We start from the raw sequence: 22,382 nt of genomic DNA on the forward strand, positions 1-22,382 counted from the left end.
GCTCAAAAAATGAGTAAATGCATGAAAAATAACAAACGAAGTCAGAAAGGGTTGTAAATTGATGATGTGGCTTTGAATGGTGCATTTTGAACACCGAAAAACTATGGAGTTCAAATAAGTTCAAAAAATGAAATCCCTTTGTAACAGACGAGTTTCCGTATGAAACCCTGATACTTCGAAAGAGATGGTCCGTTTTGTACACGATGTGCATCTAGTTTTTGCCGTAACCCTCTCAACTTTCTCGCACATGCTATGTGGGTGAAATGATGATTCCATGCCAACTTGGAACCTTTTCAGAGTTCATTTCAAATGCTTTTCAATTTCATGGTCTTATAGTTCAAAATAATCAGTAAATGCATGACAAATAACAAACGAAGTCAGAAAGGGTTGTAAATTGATGATGTGGCTTCGAATGGTGCACTTTGAACACAAAAAAACTATGGAGTTCAAATAAGTTCAAAAAATGAAATCCCTTTGTAACAAACGAGTTTCCGTGTGAAACCCTAATACTTCGAAAGAGATTGTTCGTTTTGTACAAGAAGTGCATCCATTTTTTGCCGTAACCCTCTCAACTTTCTCACACATGCTATGTGGGTGAAATGATGATACCATGCCAACTTGGAACCTTTTCAGAGTTCATTTCAAATGCTTTTCAATTTCATGGTCTTATAGCTCAAAATAATCAGTAAATGCACGAAAAGTAACAAATGAAGTCAGAAAGGGTTGTAAATTGATGATGTGGCTTTGAATGGTGCATTTTGAACACAGAAAAACTATGGAGTTCAAATAAGTTCAAAAAAATGAAATCCCTTTTTAACAGATGAGTTTCCGTATGAAACCGTGATACTTCGAAAGAGATTGTCCGTTTTGTACACGAAGTGCATCCAGTTTTTTCCGTAACCCTCTCAACTTTCTCGCAAATGCTATGTGGGTGAAATGATGATGCCATGCCAACTTGGAACCTTTTCAGAGTTCATTTCAAATGATTTTCAATTTCATGGTCTTATAGCTCAAAATAATCAGTAAATGCATGAAAAATAACAAAGGAAGTCAGAAGGGTTGTAAATTGATGATGTGGCTTTGAATGGTGCATTTTGAACACAGAAAAACTATGGAGTTCAAATAAGTTCAAAAAATGAAATCCCTTTGCAACAGACGAGTTTCCGTATGAAACCATGATACTTCGAAAGAGATTGCCGTTTTGTACACGTAGTGCATCCATTTTTTGTCGTAACCCACTCAACTTTCTCGCACATGCTATGTGGGTGAAATGATGATACCATGCCAACTTGGAACCTTTTCAGAGTTCATTTCAAATGCTTCTCAATTTCATGGTCTTATAGTTCAAAAATTCAGTAAATGCATGAAAAATAACAAATGAAGTCAGAAAGGGTTGTAAATTGATGATGTGGCTTTGAATGGTGCATTTTGAACACAGAAAAACTATGGAGTTCAAATAAGTTCAAAAAAAAGAAATCCCTTTGTAACAGACGAGTTTCCGTATGAAACCGTGATACTTCGAAACAGGTGGTCCGTTTTGTACACTAAGTGCATCCAGTTTTTGCCGTAACCCTCTCAACATTCTCGCACATGCTATGTGGGTGAAATGATGATACCATGCCAACTTGGAACCTTTTCAGAGTTCATTTCAAAAGCTTTTCAATTTCATGGTCTTATAGTTCAAAATAATCAGTAAATGCATGAAAAATAACAAACGAACTCAGAAAGGGTTGTAAATTGATGATGTGGATTTGAATGGTGCATTTTGAACACAGAGAAACTATGGAGTTCAAATAAGTTCAAAAAATGAAATCCCTTTGTAACAGACGAGTTTTCGTATGAAACCCTGATACTTCGAAAGAGATTGTCCGTTTTGTACACGAAGTGCATCCATTTTTTGCCGTAACCCTCTCAACTTTCTCGCACATGCTATGTGGATTAAATGATGATACCATGCCAACTTGGAACCTTTTCCGAGTTCATTTCAAATGCTTCTCAAGTTCATGGTCTTATAGCTCAAAATAATCAGTAAATGCAAGAAAAATAACAAATGAAGTCAGAAAGGGGTGTAAATTGATTGTTCGTCTTTGAATGGTGCATTTTGAACACAGAAAAACTATGGAGTTCAAATAAGTTCAAAAAAATGAAATCCCTTTGTAAGAGACGAGTTTCCGTATGAAACCCTGATACTTCAAAAGAGATGGTCCGTTTTGTACACGAAGTGCATCCAGTTTTTTCCGTAACCCTCTCAACTTTCTCGCACATGCTATGTGGGTGAAATGATTATACCATGCCAACTTGGAACCTTTTCAGAGTTCATTTCAAATGCTTTTCAATTTCATGGTCTTATAGTTCAAAATAATCAGTAAAATGCATGAAAAATAACAAACGAAGTCAGAAAGGGTTGTAAATTGATGATGTGGCTTTGAATGGTGCATTTTGAACACCGAAAAACTATGGAGTTCAAATAAGTTCAAAAAATGAAATCCCTTTGTAACAGACGAGTTTCCATATAAAACCCTGATACTTCGAAAGAGATTGTCCGTTTTGTACACGGAGTGCATCCATTTTTTGCGGTAACCCTCTCAACTTTCTCGCACATTCTATGTGGGTAAAATGATGATACCATGCCAACTTAGAACCTTTTCAGAGTTCTTTTCAAATGCTTTTCAATTTCTTGGTCTTATAGCTCAAAATAATTAGTGAATGCATGAAAAGTAACAAATGAAGTCAGAAAGGGTTGTAAATTGATGATGTGGCTTTGAATGGTGCATTTTGAACATAGAAAAACTATGGAGTTCAAATAAGTTCAAAAAATGAAATCCCTTTTTAACAAACGAGTTTCCGTATGAAACCCTCATACTCCGAAAGAGATTGTCCGTTTTGTACACGAAATGCATCCAGTTTTTTCCGTAACCCTCTCAACTTTCTCGCACATGCTATGTGGGTGAAATGATGATACCATGCCAACTTGGAACCTTTTCAGAGTTCATTTCAAATGCTTTTCAATTACATGGTCTTATAGCTCAAAATAATCAGTAAATGCATGAAAAGTAACAAATGAAGTCAGAAAGGGTTGTAAATTGATGATGTGGCTTTGAATGGTGCATTTTGAACACAGAAAAACTATGGAGTTCAAATAAGTTCAAAAAAATGAAATCCCTTTTTAACAGATGAGTTTCCGTATGAAACCCTCATACTTCGAAAGAGATTGTCCGTTTTGTACACGAAGTGCATCCAGTTTTTTCCGTAACCCTCTCAACTTTCTCGCAAATGCTATGTGGGTGAAATGATGATACCATGCCAACTTGGAACCTTTTCAGAGTTCATTTCAAATGCTTTTCAATTTCATGGTCTTATAGCTCAAAATAATCAGTAAATGTATGAAAAAACAAAGGAAGTCAGAAGGGTTGTAAATTGATGATGTGGCTTTGAATGGTGCATTTTGAACACAGAAAAACTATGGAGTTCAAATAAGTTCAAAAAATGAAATCCCTTTGCAACAAACGAGTTTCCGTATGAAACCATGATACTTCGAAAGAGATTGCCGTTTTGTACACGAAGTGCATCCATTTTTTGTCGTAACCCACTCAACTTTCTCGCACATGCTATGTGGGTGAAATGATGATACCATGCCAACTTGGAACCTTTTCAGAGTTCATTTCAAATGCTTCTCAATTTCATGGTCTTATAGTTCAAAAATTCAGTAAATGCATGAAGAATAACAAATGAAGTCAGAAAGGGTTGTAAATTGATAATGTGGCTTTGAATGGTGCATTTTGAACACAGAAAAACTATGGAGTTCAAATAAGTTCAAAAAAATGAAATCCCTTTGTAACAGACGAGTTTCCGTATGAAACCGTGATACTTCGAAAGAGGTGGTCCGTTTTGTACACGAAGTGCATCCAGTTTTTGCCGTAACCCTCTCAACTTTCTCGCACATGCTATGTGGGTGAAATGATGATACCATGCCAACTTGGAACCTTTTCAAAGTTCATTTCAAATGCTTTTCAATTTCATGGTCTTATAGTTCAAAATAATCAGTAAATGCATGAAAAATAACAAACGAACTCAGAAAGGGTTGTAAATTGATGATGTGGCTTTGAATGGTGCATTTTGAACACAGAGAAACTATGGAGTTCAAATAAGTTCAAAAAATGAAATCCCTTTGTAACAGACAAGTTTCCGTATGAAACCCTGATACTTCGAAAGAGATTGTCCGTTTTGTACACGAAGTGCATCCATTTTTTGCCGTAATCCTCTCAACTTTCTCGCACATGCTATGTGGTTTAAATGATGATACCATGCCAACTTGGAACCTTTTCCGAGTTCATTTCAAATGCTTCGCAATTTCATGGTCTTATAGCTCAAAATAATCAGTAAATGCAAGAAAAATAACAAATGAAGTCAGAAAGGGGTGTAAATTGATTGTTCGTCTTTGAATGGTGCATTTTGAACACAGAAAAACTATGGAGTTCAAATAAGTTCAAAAAAATGAAATCCCTTTGTAACAGACGAGTTTCCGTATGAAACCCTGATACTTCAAAAGAGATGGTCCGTTTTGTACACGAAGTGCATCCAGTGTTTGCCGTAACCCTCTCAACTTTCTCGCACATGCTATGTGGGTGAAATGATTATACCATGCCAACTTGGAACCTTTTCAGAGTTCATTTCAAATGCTTTTCAATTTCATGGTCTTATAGTTCAAAATAATCAGTAAATGCATGAAAAATAACAAACGAAGTCAGAAAGGGTTGTAAATTGATGATGTGGCTTTGAATGGTGCATTTTCAACACCGAAAAACTATGGAGTTCAAATAAGTTCAAAAAATGAAATCCCTTTGTAACAGACGAGTTTCCATATGAAACCCTGATACTTCGAAAGAGATTGTCCGTTTTGTACACGGAGTGCATCCATTTTTTGCGGTAACCCTCTCAACTTTCTCGCACATTCTATGTGGGTAAAATGATGATACCATGCCAACTTAGAACCTTTTCAGAGTTCTTTTCAAATGCTTTTCAATTTCTTGGTCTTATAGCTCAAAATAATTAGTGAATGCATGAAAAGTAACAAATGAAGTCAGAAAGGGTTGTAAATTGATGATGTGGCTTTGAATGGTGCATTTTGAACATAGAAAAACTATGGAGTTCAAATAAGTTCAAAAAAATGAAATCCCTTTTTAACAAACGAGTTTCCGTATGAAACCCTCATACTTCGAAAGAGATTGTCCGTTTTGTACACGAAATGCATCCAGTTTTTTCCCTAACCCTCTCAACTTTCTCGCACATGCTATGTGGGTGAAATGATGATACCATGCCAACTTGGAACCTTTTCAGAGTTCATTTCAAATGCTTTTCAATTACATGGTCTTATAGCTCAAAATAATCAGTAAATGCATGAAAAGTAACAAATGAAGTCAGAAAGGGTTGTAAATTGATGATGTGGCTTTGAATGGTGCATTTTGAACACCGAAAAATTATGGAGTTCAAATAAGTTCAAAAAAATGAAATCCCTTTTTAACAGATGAGTTTCCGTATGAAACCCTCATACTTCGAAAGAGATTGTCCGTTTTGACACGAAGTGCATCCAGTTTTTTCCGTAACCCTCTCAACTTTCTCGCAAATGCTATGTGGGTGAAATGATGATACCATGCCAACTTGGAACCTTTTCAGAGTTCATTTCAAATGCTTTTCAATTTCATGGTCTTATAGCTCAAAATAATCAGTAAATGTATGAAAAAACAAAGGAAGTCAGAAGGGTTGTAAATTGATGATTTGGCTTTGAATGGTGCCTTTTGAACACAGAAAAACTATGGAGTTCAAATAAGTTCAAAAAATGAAATCCCTTTGCAACAGACGAGTTTCCGTATGAAACCATGATACTTCGAAAGAGATTGCCGTTTTGTACACGAAGTGCATCCATTTTTTGTCGTAACCCACTCAACTTACTCGCACATGCTATGTGGGTGAAATGATGATACCATGCCAACTTGGAACCTTTTCAGAGTTCATTTCAAATGCTTCTCAATTTCATGGTCTTATAGTTCAAAAATTCAGTAAATGCATGAAAAATAACAAATGAAGTTAGAAAGGGTTGTAAATTGATGATGTGGCTTTGAATGGTGCATTTTGAACACACAAAAACTATGGAGTTCAAATAAGTTCAAAAAAATGAAATCCCTTTGTAACAGACGAGTTTCCGTATGAAACCGTGATACTTCGAAAGAGGTGGTCCGTTTTGTACACGAAGTGCATCCAGTTTTTGCCGTAACCCTCTCAACTTTCTCGCACATGCTATGTGGGTGAAATGATGATACCATGCCAACTTGGAACCTTTTCAGAGTTCATTTCAAATGCTTTTCAATTTCATGGTCTTATAGTTCAAAATAATGAGTAAATGCATGAAAAATAACAAACGAACTCAGAAAGGGTTGTAAATTGATGATGTGGCTTTGAATGGTGCATTTTGAACACAGAGAAACTATGGAGTTCAAATAAGTTCAAAAAATGAAATCCCTTTGTAACAGACGAGTTTCCGTATGAAACCCTGATACTTCGAAAGAGATTGTCCGTTTTGTACACGAAGTGCATCCATTTTTTGCGGTAACCCTCTCAACTTTCTCCCACATGCTATGTGGGTTAAATGATGATACCATGCCAACTTGGAACCTTTTCAGAGTTCATTTCAAATGCTTCTCAATTTCATGGTCTTATAGCTCAAAATAATCAGTAAATGCAAGAAAAATAACAAATGAAGTCAGAAAGGGGTGTAAATTGATTGTTCGTCTTTGAATGGTGCATTTTGAACACAGAAAAACTATGGAGTTCAAATAAGTTCAAAAAAATGAAATCCCTTTGTAAGAGACGAGTTTCCGTATGAAACCCTGATACTTCAAAAGAGATGGTCTGTTTTGTACACGAAGTGCATCCAGTTTTTGCCGTAACCCTCTCAACTTTCTCGCACATGCTATGTGGGTGAAATGATTATACCATGCCAACTTGGAACCTTTTCAGAGTTCATTTCAAATGCTTTTCAATTTCATGGTCTTATAGTTCAAAATAATCAGTAAATGCATGAAAAATAACAAACGAAGTCAGAAAGGGTTGTAAATTGATGATGCGGCTTTGAATGGTGCATTTTGAACACCCTAAAACTATGGAGTTCAAATAAGTTCAAAAAATGAAATCCCTTTGTAACAGACGAGTTTCCGTATGAAACCCTGATACTTCGAAAGAGATTGTCCGTTTTGTACACGGAGTGCATCCATTTTTTGAGGTAACCCTCTCAACTTTCTCGCACATGCTATGTGGGTGAAATGATGATACCATGCCAACTTAGAACCTTTTCAGAGTTCATTTCAAATGCTTTTCAATTTCTTGGTCTTATAGCTCAAAATAATCAGTGAATGCATGAAAAGTAACAAATGAAGTCAGAAAGGGTTGTAAATTGATGATGTGGCTTTGAATGGTGCATTTTGAACATAGAAAAACTATGGAGTTCAAATAAGTTCAAAAAAATGAAATCCCTTTTTAACAAACGAGTTTCCGTATGAAACCCTGATACTTCGAAAGAGATTATCCGTTTTGTACACGAAATGCATCCAGTTTTTTCCGTAACCCTCTCAACTTTCTCGCACATGCTATGTGGGTGAAATGATGATACCATGCCAACTTGGAACCTTTTCAGAGTTCATTTCAAATGATTTTCAATTTCATGGTCTTATAGCTCAAAATAATCAGTAAATGCATGAAAAATAACAAATGAAGTCAGAAAGGGTTGTAAATTGATGATGTGGCTTTGAATGGTGCATTTTGAACACAGAAAAACTAGGGAGTTCAAATAAGTTCAAAAAATGAAATCCCTTTGTAACAGACGAGTTTCCGTATGAAACCCTGATACTTCGAAAGAGATTGTCCGTTTTGTACACGAAGTGCATCCATTTTTTGCCGTAACCCTCTCAACTTTCTCGCACATGCTATGTGGGTGGAATGATGATACCATGACAACTTGGAACCTTTTCAGAGTTCATGTCAAATGCTTCTCAATTTCATGGTCTTATAGCTAAAAAAATCAGTAAATGCATGAAAAATAACAAATGATGTCACAAAGGGTTGTAAATTGATGATGTGGCTTTGAATGGTGCATTTTGAACACAGAAAAACTATGGAGTTCAAATAATTCAAAAATTGAAATCCCTTTGTAACAGACGAGTTTCCGTATGAAACTCTGATACTTCGAAAGAGATTGTCCGTTTTGTACACGAAGTGCATCCAGTTTTTTCCGTAACCCTCTCAACTTTCTCGCAAATGCTATGTGGGTGAAATTATTATACCATGCCAACTTGGAACCTTTTCAGAGTTCATTTCAAATGCTTTTCAACTTGATGGTCTTATAGCTCAAAATAATTAGTAAATGTATGAAAAGTAACAAAGGAAGTCAGAAAGGGTTGTAAATTGATGATGTGGCTTTGAATGGTGCATTTTGAACACAAAAAACTATGGAGTTCAAATAAGTTCAAAAAATGAAATCCCTTTGTTACACACGAGTTTCCATATGAAACCATGATACTTCGAAAGAGATTGCCGTTTTGTACACGAAGTGCATCCATTTTTTGTCGTAACCCACTCAACTTTCTCGTACATGCTATGTGGGTGAAATGATGATACCATGCCAACTTGGAACCTTTTCAGACTTCATTTCAAATGCTTTTCAATTTCATGGTCTTATAGCTCAAAATAATCAGTAAATGCATGAAAAGTAACAAATGAAGTCGGAAAGGGTTGTAAATTGATGATGTGGCTTTGAATGGTGCATTTTGAACACAGAAAAACTATGGAGTTCAAATAAGTTCAAAAAAATGAAATCCCTTTTTAACAGATGAGTTTCCGTATGAAACCTTGATACTTCGAAAGAGATTGTCCGTTTTGTACACGAAGTGCATCCAGTTTTTTCCGTAACCCTCTCAACTTTCTCGCAAATGCTATGTGGGTGAAATTATTATACCATGCCAACTTGGAACCTTTTCAGAGTTCATTTCAAATGCTTTTCAACTTGATGGTCTTATAGCTCAAAATAATTAGTAAATGTATGAAAAATAACAAAGGAAGTCAGAAAGGGTTGTAAATTGATGATGTGGCTTTGAATGGTGCATTTTGAACACAGAAAAACTATGGAGTTCAAATAAGTTCAAAAAATGAAATCCCTTTGTTACACACGAGTTTCCGTATGAAACCATGATACTTCGAAAGAGATTGCCGTTTTGTACACGAAGTGCATCCATTTTTTGTCGTAACACACTCAACTTTCTCGTACATGCTATGTGGGTGAAATGATGATACCATGCCAACTTGGAACCTTTTCAGAGTTCATTTCAAATGCTTCTCAATTTCATGGTCTTATAGCTCAACAAATCAGTAAATGCATGAAAAATAACAAATGAAGTCGGAAAGGGTTGTAAATTGATGATGTGGCTTTGAATGGTGCATTTTGAACACAGAAAAACTATGGAGTTCAAATAAGTTCAAAAAAATGAAATCCCTTTGTAACAGACGAGTTTCCGTATGAAACCGTGATACTTCGAAAGAGGTGGTCCGTTTTGTACACGAAGTGCATCCAGTTTTTGCCGTAACCCTCTCAACTTTCTTGCACATTCTATGTGGGTGAAATGATGATACCATGCCAACTTGGAACCTTTTCAGAGTTCATTTCAAATGCTTTTCAATTTCATGGTCTTATAGTTCAAAATAATCAGTAAATGCATGAAAAATAACAGACGAAGTCAGAAAGGGTTGTAAATTGATGATGTGGCTTTGAATGGTGCATTTTGAACACAGCAAAACTATGGAGTTCAAATAAGTTCAAAAAATGAAATCCCTTTGTAACACACGAGTTTCCGTATGAAACCCTGATACTTCGAAAGAGATTGTCCGTTTTGTACACGAAGTGCATCCATTTTTTGCCGTAACCCTCTCAACTTTCTCGCACATGCTATGTGGGTTAAATGATGATACCATGCCAACTTGGAACCTTTTCAGAGTTCATTTCAAATGCTTTTCAATTGCATGGTCTTATAGCTCAAAATAATCAGTAAATGCAAGAAAAATAACAAATGAAGTCAGAAAGGGTTGTAAATTGATGATCTGGCTTTGAATGGTGCATTTTGAACACAGAAAAACTATGGAGTTCAAATAAGTTAAAAAAATGAAATCCCTTTGTAACAGACGAGTTTCCGTATGAAACTCTGATACTTCGAAAGAGATTGTCCGTTTTGTACACGACGTGCATCCAGTTTTTGCCGTAACCCTCTCAACTTTCTCGCACATGCTATGTGGGTCAAATGATGATACCATGCCAACTTGGAACCTTTTCAGTGTTCATTTCAAATGCTTTTCAATTTCATGGTCTTAATGGCAAAAAGAATTATCAAAAAATAAAATAAATAAGTAATTAGAAACAAAAAAATAAAAAAAATAAGTATTTTGTTGTAAGGAGAAACAAAACAAAATAAGCTAACTAAAAAAGTAAACAAAACAAAAATAAAGAAAAAAACAAAACAAAAGTAATGGAAAAAATTAAAAAAAATAGATGTTCCTCTCCACGTTGCAGCCGCGGCGGAGCTTATAAACAGGCTCGAAAGCCCTTCGCTTGGCGAGGTGGGAATAAACATTCCATCGCACCACCGGTGTGGCAGGCAACCCATACCAATGCAAAAAAGAAATAAAATAAATAAAGCAAAAAAGAAAACAAAAAAACTGTGAAAAAATAAAAAAAATTGCCACCAACTGGGCCACCACGGCCTGAATACGACTAGAAACCCATCCATGGGCCAGGATTCAGGCCCGCAGTAGGCCGAGAAGGCCCATCAGGCAAAGCATTAGCAAGTAGGCCCGAAAGCGTGTAGTGGAGAGGAGCTCGAGAGGGGTGCGGCAGTGGGGCTTATAAACCACCGCGCGCCCCTCTCAACTAGCGAGGTGGGACTAAACTTTGGCCGCGACGCGGGCAGCACAGGGGCCTTTGGTACCGGTTCGTGGCACCAACCGGTACCAATGCCCACCCTTTAGTCCCGGTTGGTGCCACCAACTCAAACCAAAGGCCGCCCGCTTCCCGCCCTTTGGGCTGCTGAAAAGTCACCTTTGGTCCTGGTTGGTGGAACCAACCGGGACTAAAGGGGGGCATTGGTACCGGTTGGTGCCACGAACCGGTACCAATGGCTTTGCTATATAAGCCAGCAGTTGTGAAAATTTCGTTAGTTCCTTCAATTCCTCCGACGACGACGCCAGGCTGCCCGAGCTCGCCGTCATCGCCCCTACCCTCGACCACGCCGCCGTTGCCCGGCCCGACCACGCCGTCGTCGCCCCTGCCCCCCGACCACGCCGCGCTCCCTCATCGTGCCTCTACCGCGCCCCTACCCGCCCCGTCGACGCCGTCGCCGCCCTTTGCCCCGTCGATCGCTGTTGCCCCTGCCCCGACCACGCCGCCGTCGCCCCTGCCCCGACCACGCCGTCGTCGCCGCCCTGTACACCGACGCCGGCGTCGTGCCTCTCCTTGGTCAAGCCAGCGCCGCCCACCCTGTCCTCTCCTTTGTTCATATAAATGATGATTTGTTTTTTGCATTTTTATAAAAATGTATATATGTATGTATGTTCTGTGTGCATATAAAAGTTAGATTTTAGTACATTTGGGTACATTTTAGGTTAGTTTTATCTATATAAGTTCTCTGATTTAGTACATTTTAGGTTAGTTTCATTTTTAGAAAAGTTTTATATATTTAGGAAAAGAAGGAAGAGAAGGAAGAATGAAGACGAAGAAAAAGTTTTATATATGCAAAAGTTACATTTTTAGAAAAGTATTATATATAGCTAGGAAGTAACGAAGAAGAAGAAAAAGAATGAGAGGAGAAAAAGGAAAATAAGAAGAGGAAGAAAGGAGAAGAAGAGAAGAGGAAGAAGAGGATAAAAAAATAAGAAGAGGAAAAAAGAAGAAAAAGAAGAGGAGAAGAAGAAAGGAATAGAGGAGAAAGAACAAAAAAAATAGAAAATTTCTATTTTTTTTCTTCTTTCTTCTCTATTCCTTTCTTCTTCTCCTTTTATTTCTTTTTTTTCTTCGATTGCTTCTCTTCTGTTCCTTTCTTCTTCTCCTCTTTTTATTTCTTCTTTTGTCTTCTTATTTTTGATCGGGTATGTCGTTGTCGATATACCCCCTCCATATCGAACTTCAACACGAAGTGGGGTACCGATATACCCCCTCCCCGATAACATTATTTTCCCATATATATGTATGTCGCGTCGTTGTCGATATAACCCCCTCCCGGATAACTTCGACATGAGGGGCGGTCGATATATATTCCCACTCTCGACCGTGATAACTTATACCACGGGAGCACCCCCCTCGGCCCTCTCGCTCGACCAAAACTCTTGAGGACACCCAAACCCTAGAGAAAAAACAATGTTGGTCTCTTACCCCCTCCTGCCGTGCCCCTACCAACAAACTCTCTCGAGGCCACCCAAATTTACCAAGTTAAAAGTGCGTTGTCGTCGAGGCCACCCCAAACCCTTGAAGCGTTGTGTCGAGGCCACCCCAAACCCTTGAAGCGTTGTCTAGGCCACCCCAAACCCTAGAGAAGTAGCGTCGAGGCCACTAACATGATTCCTTATTGTGATTAGCTAGCTAGTTCAACGTTTGCCACTAATGTATATCCATCTGTACCATGTTTGAATAATAATTGACATGTTGTAAATATTTGCAGAAACTATGGATCACTCCCGAGACGAAGCAACAGAAGCGATGTTGGGGGAGATAATTGCACAAGGGAAGTGATGTCGTTGCGTCGTTTCTCAGAGACACCGATGGTCTAGAAGGACCGGGTGAAGAAGAGGGCTATGTTCATGATGATCTGGAAGGATCGGGTGAAGAAGACGGCATTCATGATGATCTGGAAGGACCGGGTGAAGAAGAGGGCGTTCATGACGGCTCCGTTGACCCGAGTCCGGCCAGGTATATATATATTAGTTAAGCCCATGTTGACTAGTTAATTGATGCATTCATTGTTTTCATATGTACACATATTAATTAACTCTCGTCTTTCTTCTTTTTTCTCCAGCCCACCGGATCGACCTCAATTTCGGTAAAGAAACGAGGCCCAAAGAAAAAGTTGCGCTCGGATGAAAGGTTTGAGATCACAGCAATCGCGCGCGATGGCAAGCCGATTGAACCCATCCGGACAAGGGATGCAGTTTGTGCTCAGTGCGGGGTTCTTGTTAGGGACGGGATCTCGATCAGTATCCAGCAATGGTTAAAGCCAAAGAAGGAAGACCCTGAGGTGCCGACGTCTTATGTCTCCGATATGCAAAAAGAAGATCTTTGGACAATGCTTAAGGCAAATTTCACCCTACCGCCAGAGGAGGATCCGGAGAAGCCAGTTATAGAGGAATTGATCAAGTCCCATGCTCTTAAGAAGATGGCAGAACTATTCAGGAGGTGGAAGAATGAGCTGAAAACGTTTGTCGACAAAGAAGAGACACCAGAATTCACCGGCCGGTTTGAGAAGATCAGAGATCAATGGCCCGCATTTGTGGCCCACAATACATCGGAAAAGATTAAGAAGATGTCAGCGACAAACAAGAAAAATGCTGCGAAGAAGAAGCTTCACCATCGCACCGGGTCAGGTGGTTACCTCAAAGCCCGACCTTTGTGGGACAAGGCTGAGAATGACCTGATTGCTAAAGGGGTCGAACCAGAGACATTGAGATGGCCAGATCGTAGCCGGACTTGGTTCTTCGGGGTTGGCGGAACCTTGGACCCTGTATCAGGGGAGTGCGTTTGGACGGAAGAGCAACTGCGAATACCCGTCAGGAAGCTTCAGCACTATATCGCCGCAGCACAGGAAGGGGCGTTCATTCCAGACAGAGAGAATGACGAGCTCACAATGGCCCTCGAGAATCCTGAGCACCCTGGACGGACACGAGGCACGCCAGGCTCCCTTCCGTGGAAGGATGGGTTTCCGGACGCAGGGGGTTACAAAACCCAAGAGAGGAGGAAGAAAGCGGAGCATAGCCAACTGTAGGCGCTGCACGAAAGGGTACAAGGGCTAGAGGAACGAGAAGCACATCGCAGCAAACGACCTGCCGAAGCTTCCCCTGAAGCTACCCCGCCATCTCAGCGGAGAAGCAGCGTGGCTTCCACCGAGCAGACTCAGCAGCTGGAGCCTGTCTTCACGTGCTACCCCATGGATGCTATCACAGAGTCTCAACATTGCCACCTTATGACGCGATGGATGACATTTAAAGTCAAGGCGGCTGTTGGCTCTGTTTTACCTAATGAACCTAGCTCAACCTACCACAGCCAGTCGATTCCAGAAGGATATGCTAGGGTGATGGTGGATCAAATAACGGAAGGATTTGAGGAGCTTGAGCTTGACCACCCTACGGGTGAAGGGGAGATTCGGCTGGATTCTTCTTTGAAGACTCCATTCCTATGGCGGAAGGAGCTCATCCACCGTCCGAACTGGACGCCTGCCTCGTCCTCCTCCTCCGGTGAGTCAAGGCCCGCCTCCTCCTCCGCCTCCTTCGGCGAGTGATCAGGGCACTCAGCCTCCTTCTCTCGCGCGTGACGGCACTCCGCCTCCTTCTCCGCCTGCGCCGGCGCGCCCGAGCAGCCATCTGCCTCCTCCTTCTCCGCCTCGTCAACAAGGGCTGAAGAGACCCACCGCCGCTCCGGCTCCTCCGGCGTGTAGTCCTTCTCCTCCGCCTGGTAAGAAAGGAAAGAAAGTCACAGCCGCTCCGTCTGCTCCGACAATACAAATACGGTCCTTCTCTAAAGCCTCTAGAGAAGTTACCATACGAGAGGAGCCCGAACGAAAACGAGAAGATCGTGGAAGCCGAAGTGAAGAACTTCTTTGAAGGGGTGAAAGAAAAAAAAAACATCCACCTCCGGAGGAGAAGATAGATCCGATAAAAGCAAAGCATACTCTAGCTGCCCTGAAGAAACCACCAAAGTCTCCGACGAAAGGCAACTATAAGCGCATTATTCCAAAGTCATTTATCGAAGTGCAGCGGTCGGGAAGTACTGTCAGTGATCAAAGGTTAGCAGAACGACGAGCTGGGAAAAAAGTTGCCCAGCTCGGCGAACAAGCGAACCAATCGTTCCCCCCGCTCAAGGTGTCTAGTGATATCGTCGCTAATCATCCGGGGATCTTGTTTCCCGGTACCAATCCTGCAGATTACCTGCCCGATGATGCACATTTTGATTTATTGGAGGTGGACGAACACAAATACGTGTACGGGAAGCCTCTCGTCAAAGATGAAAGATCTCTAACAACGATGATGTGAAGATTCCATGATTGGTACATGAAAACTTGCAAAGAGTCTGGGGGGAGTAATATTTTGACGCTGGGAGTTAGAAAGGAGCATGACCTCGTTGGACTTGAACTATTGATGGTTCCATTTGAGGAGTTCTTCCCGTTTTTCAATCTAAAGGCCCTCGATAAATTAATGATCACTTGCTACTACCTGTAAGTAGTACTACTTCTGTCATTAAGTCTCCATATATAGGTCAGCTCTTTCATTGCATGTATTTTTAATTATCCTCACTATATTATATGCAGATTGAAGATCGTCGAATTGAAGAAAAGACAAATCGGTAATATTGGGTTCATTAACACAAATCTCGTAGATGCATTTATGATTAAATCTCAGGCCAAAGATACCGAGGCCAACCTGCTACAATCGTTTGTATTGAATCAAAACAAAGCTATAATACTCTTCCCTTACGAATTCCAGTGAGTGTTACTGTCTTGTGCATATTCGGTTTCCCTTATTAGTCAAGGTTATAGTAATGTAATTGATGAGTTATGCATGCGTGCGCAGCTTTCACTATATTCTCCTAGAGATTAAGCTTGAGCAGGGACTAGTAACCGTCTTAGACTCGAGACGAAAAGATCCCAACGAGTATGCGGACATGACTTAAATTCTAGAAAAGTAAGTTAAATCGATCATTATCGCACCATATCGGCAACTTTGTTCATTTCCTGATATCAAGTAATTGTTTTCTTTGTCTGACAGGGTTTGGAAGAAATTCACCGCAAAAACTCCGGGACTGCCGAAGAAGCTGCAATTTAAACACCCGAAAGTAAGTACTATAGTAGCATGTTGCATGCATCTCCTACTGATTCAAGTGCTAGTTTCATCAATACCATTTAGCATGCTTGCTAACTATCAGTTTGATTGACCTCTATTTCTTGTAAAGTGGTTGTGGCAGGAACCACGAAATGATTACTGTGGATACTACATTTGCGAGTCCATCTGCCACGTGACCTGTGAGCGGGGCTACTCTGACAAACAATATGACGTGCGTAAATAATAATATTCACAATTTTATTTTATTACCATCATTTGTGGTGTCAGTTTCATTTATTCATATATATGTATTGACCTCCTTCTTCAAATTAGATATATCGGATGCGGAATGAACTCCTACCAGCAGATCGTATGCGAGGAATTCAAGAGGAATTGGCGGCATTCTTTCTTGACCACGTGATCCGTGAAGACGGAGAATACCATGTGAACCGTAATCAGTTGAATTTTAATCAGGAGATTATATTGTAAGAGATAATTATATTGTATATATGTAGCCAGTAGCATCGGATAGATATACGAGAACTTGTTGTTCGACCAATCTCTCAGAGAAGGAGAGGTGGCCGATATCACTTCTCTTTGTATGCATATGTTCATGACGATCTTCTGTTTCCTTCATTTTCTTACTAGCTAGCGTGTCTAGTCCTCTCTATACGTATAGTAGGTAGAGTCGACCAAGCAAGGAGATAAGAGAGCACACTTCTCTCTATTCATTAGCTAGCTAACACAATATATGAAACACCTAAATTAACCCCCCTAAACCCCCTCCCCCCTTTCAAAAAAAAAACCCAGCACGTGAAATGCTGACGCGTGGATGCCTTTTGGTCCTGGTTGGTGTCACCAACCGGGACTAAAGGCCCCTCTGCCCGGGCTCGCCGCACCGGCCACGTGGAGGCCCATCTGTCCCGGTTCATGTAAGAACCGGGACTAAAGGCCAAGGGCATTAGTAACGACCTTTTAGTCCCGGTTCCGAAACCGGGACAGAAGGCCCTTACGAACCGGGACAAAAGACTTTTTTCTACTAGTGGACTGCCCTTCCTCCGTCGCGATCTGGCAGATGGCGTCCTCTAGGGTCGGCTGCGCGGCTTTGCTCCAGAAGAGGGTGACACACTATAGTTCCCTCAGGCACTCCCACAAGCTGACGGCTCTCACCAAGACAGAGTTCAAGAAAGGTTTCAAGTCGATGATGATGATTGCATGGAAAATCTGGAAGGAGTGAAATGCTTGCATTTTCCGAAACAAAATGCCGCATACTGAAGATGTCCTTCGTGCCATCAGAGGGAACTTCGAGCTATGGCGGCTGGCGGGTGCACGCTGTCTTGAGCCCCCTTTTGGGGAAGATGTTGGGAGATAATTGTCGGAGAATATTTTGGCATTCTTTTCTCTTTTTATTTTCCTTTTTCTTCCTGCAGTTCCCCTGCTACTGCAGCTCCTCTTGTTTCCATGACCGCTTGATCACCATTGTCTCCCTACGTGCTTTCTCCTAAATCAATGAAGTCGGAAACCCGGGATCTTTCAAAAAAAAAGATCTTGATCTTGTTGGGGAGCGGGAGCCCCAAAGGTCGATGTGTTAGAAGTATAATTGGGTTTAAGTTAGAGATAAGGAGATAGAGATAGAATTAGCTTAAACCACATATAACTTGTCTTGTACTTCAAGCCTCTACCCCTCATATACTCCTACATATACCCCTATAAGGGTTATATCAAAATACAACACAATAAATATTCAACCATCATACACTTTCCACGTGGTATTAGAGCGGTTTGTCTAAAAACATCGATACTAGGACCTTCCTCCACTTCCATAACACGCCGCCCTCGGGGAGATCAATCTTCTCTCCCCGGAGCACGGCACCGGATCATCAAAGATAGATCTGTTCTGTAGATTGATTAGATCCAATTAGATTTTCATAGGTTTCCAGTTTTTATTTTTCTAAAATCCATCCACAAGATCGATCCACCCTCAAATTCCAGCAAACATAGGTGGTTCTAACGGCGGCCAATCCCACAATACCTATCGGCGTACGCGGCGGCGATCAGCTGCGGCATCGAGTTACATGTCTCGTGGCTATGGGCGGCTCCCTCGGCTCCACGCACGCGGCACCTTCGACCCGACAGGCCGCGCCAGCCGGGAGCATCCTCGCATCGTGAGCTAGCTTGGTAACTTGGCCAGTGATGGATCGAGCCTCAGGCTAGCTAGCTTTGCACAGGGGAGAGATCCAAACGCAACGGCGACTGCTTCCTCGAGACCACATAGGAGGACCGGCCACAAGCACGCGCGGCAGGCATCGCGCAAGCGCGATTCAGAAGAGCGGGCACCGGCTCCTCCAAGGCTCCAACAGCCCGCAGCAGGCAGCAGCCTCCATCGTCAAAGGTCCATCCTGAGTAGTAATACTTGACTCCGACACGAACCTCTTCCTGTCGCGTATGTCCACATATATTATAATAATAATAATAATAATAATAATATAATAATAAGACTACTAAACCCGCAAGGGTTTCATTTTTCTGGGTTTTTGGAATTTTTTTTACCAGTGCTGAGAAAATGACGTGTGTCATGGGGTTGTTTTCTTCACTCCGTTTGCTGGTTTCACTTTGACCACTTAGCACCCAAGTTTGTCTGCACGTAAGAGTGAACAGTATACAGTGCATGTCTGTGTTTCTATTTTGCTTGTTGCTGTATGGCTCATCGCCTCATCCATGCTTTCACGATTGTTCCTAGGTTAGTTCCTTACACACGTTATACGCCATGTGATAGCCTGCCACGTATACATGCTATAAAAAAATAACAAGGCTCTTCTTATGCCAAAAAAAAAGAAGGCCAACGTGGCTGGTTATGTTGCCTCTGCACGTGGCATGCATGTGGAAGACCGCCGTGGGATCATCTCGATAGGTTGCCTCTGCATGCACCATGCATGTGTCCACGTTGCCTCCATGGGTAGCATGGTGTCCCTTTATTTGTTTGACACGTCTTTACTTTTTGTCTATTGTTGACACTTCTAGACTTCTCTACATACTGTTGGCTCTTTTTTTCCACTGCTTCCTACAAATAGCTGCGTGGTGCGTGTAGTCTTTGCTTCTTATGGTGCATTCGTTTCCTTGTTTCAGCCTCTGCTATGGTTCGTGAGGCTCCGGGTCCTTCTTTGGTCATGTTGTCGATGGGCGATCGTCTACGGAAGCTTCCTCAGTCTTTGTTGGGTCTACTTCTGATGAGTATTTTCTTCTCAATTTGCTGTCTTTTTTTATTGTATAATTTTGCTATTTACGCTATTTGTGTTCTTTTTCTTAGTTTTGGCCTCTAGCGAGGCCCGTCGGCGTGGTTGGAAATTTAGCACACGCTATTTGTGTTTTTGTGCTTAGTTTTGTCTTCTGGTGAGGCCCGACGATGGTTGGAAATTCGGCGTGAGAATCATCATCTGGTGAGTGCTTGCTTTGTTGGTGTTGTTATTAGCTTCATGTCCTTTAGTTGATTGGTTGGGGCATGCTGCTAAGAGGAATGTCCAGCCTACGTTTAGTGAATTTATTGACCCTTATCTTGCTTCTGTTAAGGTCGTATCTCCTATGAAAGTGTTGTACCGTCCTTATTTTACTACGTCTTATGGTAATTTTTCCCCAAGCATAGTTATTTTCCTCCTATATATATATGATTGCCTGGTTTACTATTTTATTTGTTTATCTTTTATAGTCCTACCTACACTTGTTGTTAGTCGTCTTGATGCTGCTTTTGGGATCGTCGGACTTTATGACAGAAGAATACTTCTGTTCGGATGTACTTCTCAATGGATTTGTCCCATTCTTCCTTAAGAGCGTCTCTATGGAGCTAAGGATAAACCAAAAAATGCCTCCCCATCACCTTAGAATTGGATTAGCCATCTACAAAAAGTTACAATGATATTCTGTACATTCACCATGCATGTAAGTTCCTTGTGTTCCATAGCAATTTTATTCGGTTTGCAGTTTTGGATTGCAACCTACGACCTGCAGTCACCGGCCCTGGGGCTACGAAGCAAGCCGTGCATGCCCTAATCTTCATAAGTATGTTATCTCCCGTAGATGCAAGGTACTTATCAACCTATATTCGCTAAATTTGTTGGGGTAGCAGCTAATTTATCTAGAATAGCGTATTGGTGGCTGTTATTTTTTTTTCCTGTGTCATTCAGCAATGAAATAGCGGTCTTTGCTATATGATTTATTTCAGTTCATCTGACGGAACAAGTTTGCATCTCATGTCAGAATTACGGAAAGTTTCTAAAAGGAAATATAACCTAATTTCGTTCCTTCACTCTTGATTTGTCCCATTTCATGTCGTCTGCTCTCCTCTAGGTTCGTCCCCAATCATAAAATTTGGAGTCTCGCACTGAAGAACCAAGGAGGTGGAAGTATGAACAATGCCCTCATCAAAGCAACTCAGTTTGGATTTGAATCTAAGGATGACTATTGAGAAAAACGTACCCAACCTCCTTCATATGAGGCACTTGGCAGGGAGACGATGGGCTATACTTCCACATAGCCTGTGACCATGATGAGTATATGGTATTTTGGCTAGCTTTCTTTGTTGTGTTAAAAATTGAGTCGGGTAGGATGTGAAGTCTTCACAGAAATGGAAACATTTTTGTACGACCACGGACTCTTGAAAGGAACAAAAACAGGTGCCCGAAATGATACTCCCTCCGTTCCTAAATATATCTCTTTTTAGAGATTTCAATGCGGACTACATAAGGAGCAAAACAAGGAGTAGATCGGGAGTAACATGCATGCTCCAAGTTGTGAGCAGTTTTGTATTTCAGAGAGATGTTTATCCTAAAGTGAAAGTTTTTCTTATGAATATTTCTTATTGTGCGAGTCATGTGGTGTTCGTTCCCTACATACTTCAGATTTAAAGGACAGGATGGCCAACACTCTATTAATATTATGAACGATCTGAATTAACAATGTTCTTTAAATAAAAACATTGTCATCAATTGAAGGGTTTTTGAATTAAAATATCCTACATGGTTAATTTAATTCTTTCAAAAAAATTGTATTAATAATTACCATACAATTTCTATCCCCTTGTCAATATGTGAAACCCCTTTTAGTTAAAAACTAGTCAACTGCCCGTGCGTTGCCATGGGATATATAATAAACTTAAGACAGAGAGATATTTATCGAATCATCACTACTTATGAGAGTGTTCAAACAAAAAAATTATCTTATGCAAAGCCAACCTTTTTGCTCTTGGGAACTCCTGGTGCAGTCTACAAAAAATCATCCAAAGAATGATGTATGCATATTTTAATCTTCTTTACCATCTCAAAAGGTTAAAAACAACAATAATGAGATATGCATTATGTTCAAAAATAACAAGAACCAATGCAAATAGAAATATGTAGAAACACGACCAACTTCTTATTTTTTGCACAAGCTGCATTAACTTTAATTATTTTATGAAGGTTTATAGGCTCAACAAACATGTAGATTACTACACACGTGAAATTTGTGATGTTTTTCTACAAGAAGAAATTTTGAAAATTGGAAGCAAGACGATAGGCGCCCGAGGGCTAATTTAACAAAATAGTAAGGTGCACCGGTATGGCAAGAGTTATGTACATGTTCTCTTGACTCGGCAACACTAATATCGTGTGAATTTTCAGACTTACACTTACTAATTTAACAAAATAGTAAGGTGCACCGGTATGGCAGAGTTATGTACATGTTCTCTTGACTCGGCAACACTAATATCGTCTTGCTCTCCATCGCAATCTAGTTGTCATGCTACCTTCAGCTCCATTCCTTATTGTTGTACTCCATTCAACTCGTTCCTCCATTAGTCATGTTGTGCCTCTTGACTCTACCTTCCTTCGGCTTTCTCCATGCACCTAATCCTCTTTATTTCCTCTACACTTTTCAATGTCTTTTGAAACGTGGAACACCTTTCCTCAATCTGACCGGCGGTCTGGTTCGTCTGTTTCGTTCTTCATTAATTCTAGCATCCTTTCCCTTTGTTTTGTCAACATCAAGGAAAATAGAATGTGCAACCACTTGTGTAGGAGCGACGAAGCATTGTGCATCGCTCCAACAACACGAGCAGCCATGCTAGTTTGAGTAGAGGAACCAACATTGAAGCCAGAGACAAGTAATGGATCAGTTGTTATACGCTTTAGTTCTGATCCCAACATATTTAATAAGCATAAGTTAGATCTATAACACAGGAAACTATGGCAGGCATAAGTTGACATAGTGATCATAAAGTCAAATCTGCTCACACGACA

General features: G+C 40.6%; 1 long non-coding RNA gene across 1 annotated transcript; it reads left to right on the forward strand.

Annotated features, from left to right (window-relative positions):
• Positions 1 to 19,223: 19,223 nt before the first annotated feature.
• LOC123410852 lies at positions 19,224 to 20,958 on the forward strand. The gene is made up of 3 exons (XR_006613116.1): positions 19,224 to 19,550; positions 20,089 to 20,191; positions 20,455 to 20,958. It is a non-coding gene; the product is annotated as an uncharacterized LOC123410852 (long non-coding RNA).
• Positions 20,959 to 22,382: the final 1,424 nt, after the last annotated feature.

Source organism: Hordeum vulgare, chromosome 7H (assembly GCF_904849725.1).
Source record: "Hordeum vulgare subsp. vulgare chromosome 7H, MorexV3_pseudomolecules_assembly, whole genome shotgun sequence".
NCBI lineage: Eukaryota > Viridiplantae > Streptophyta > Magnoliopsida > Poales > Poaceae > Hordeum > Hordeum vulgare.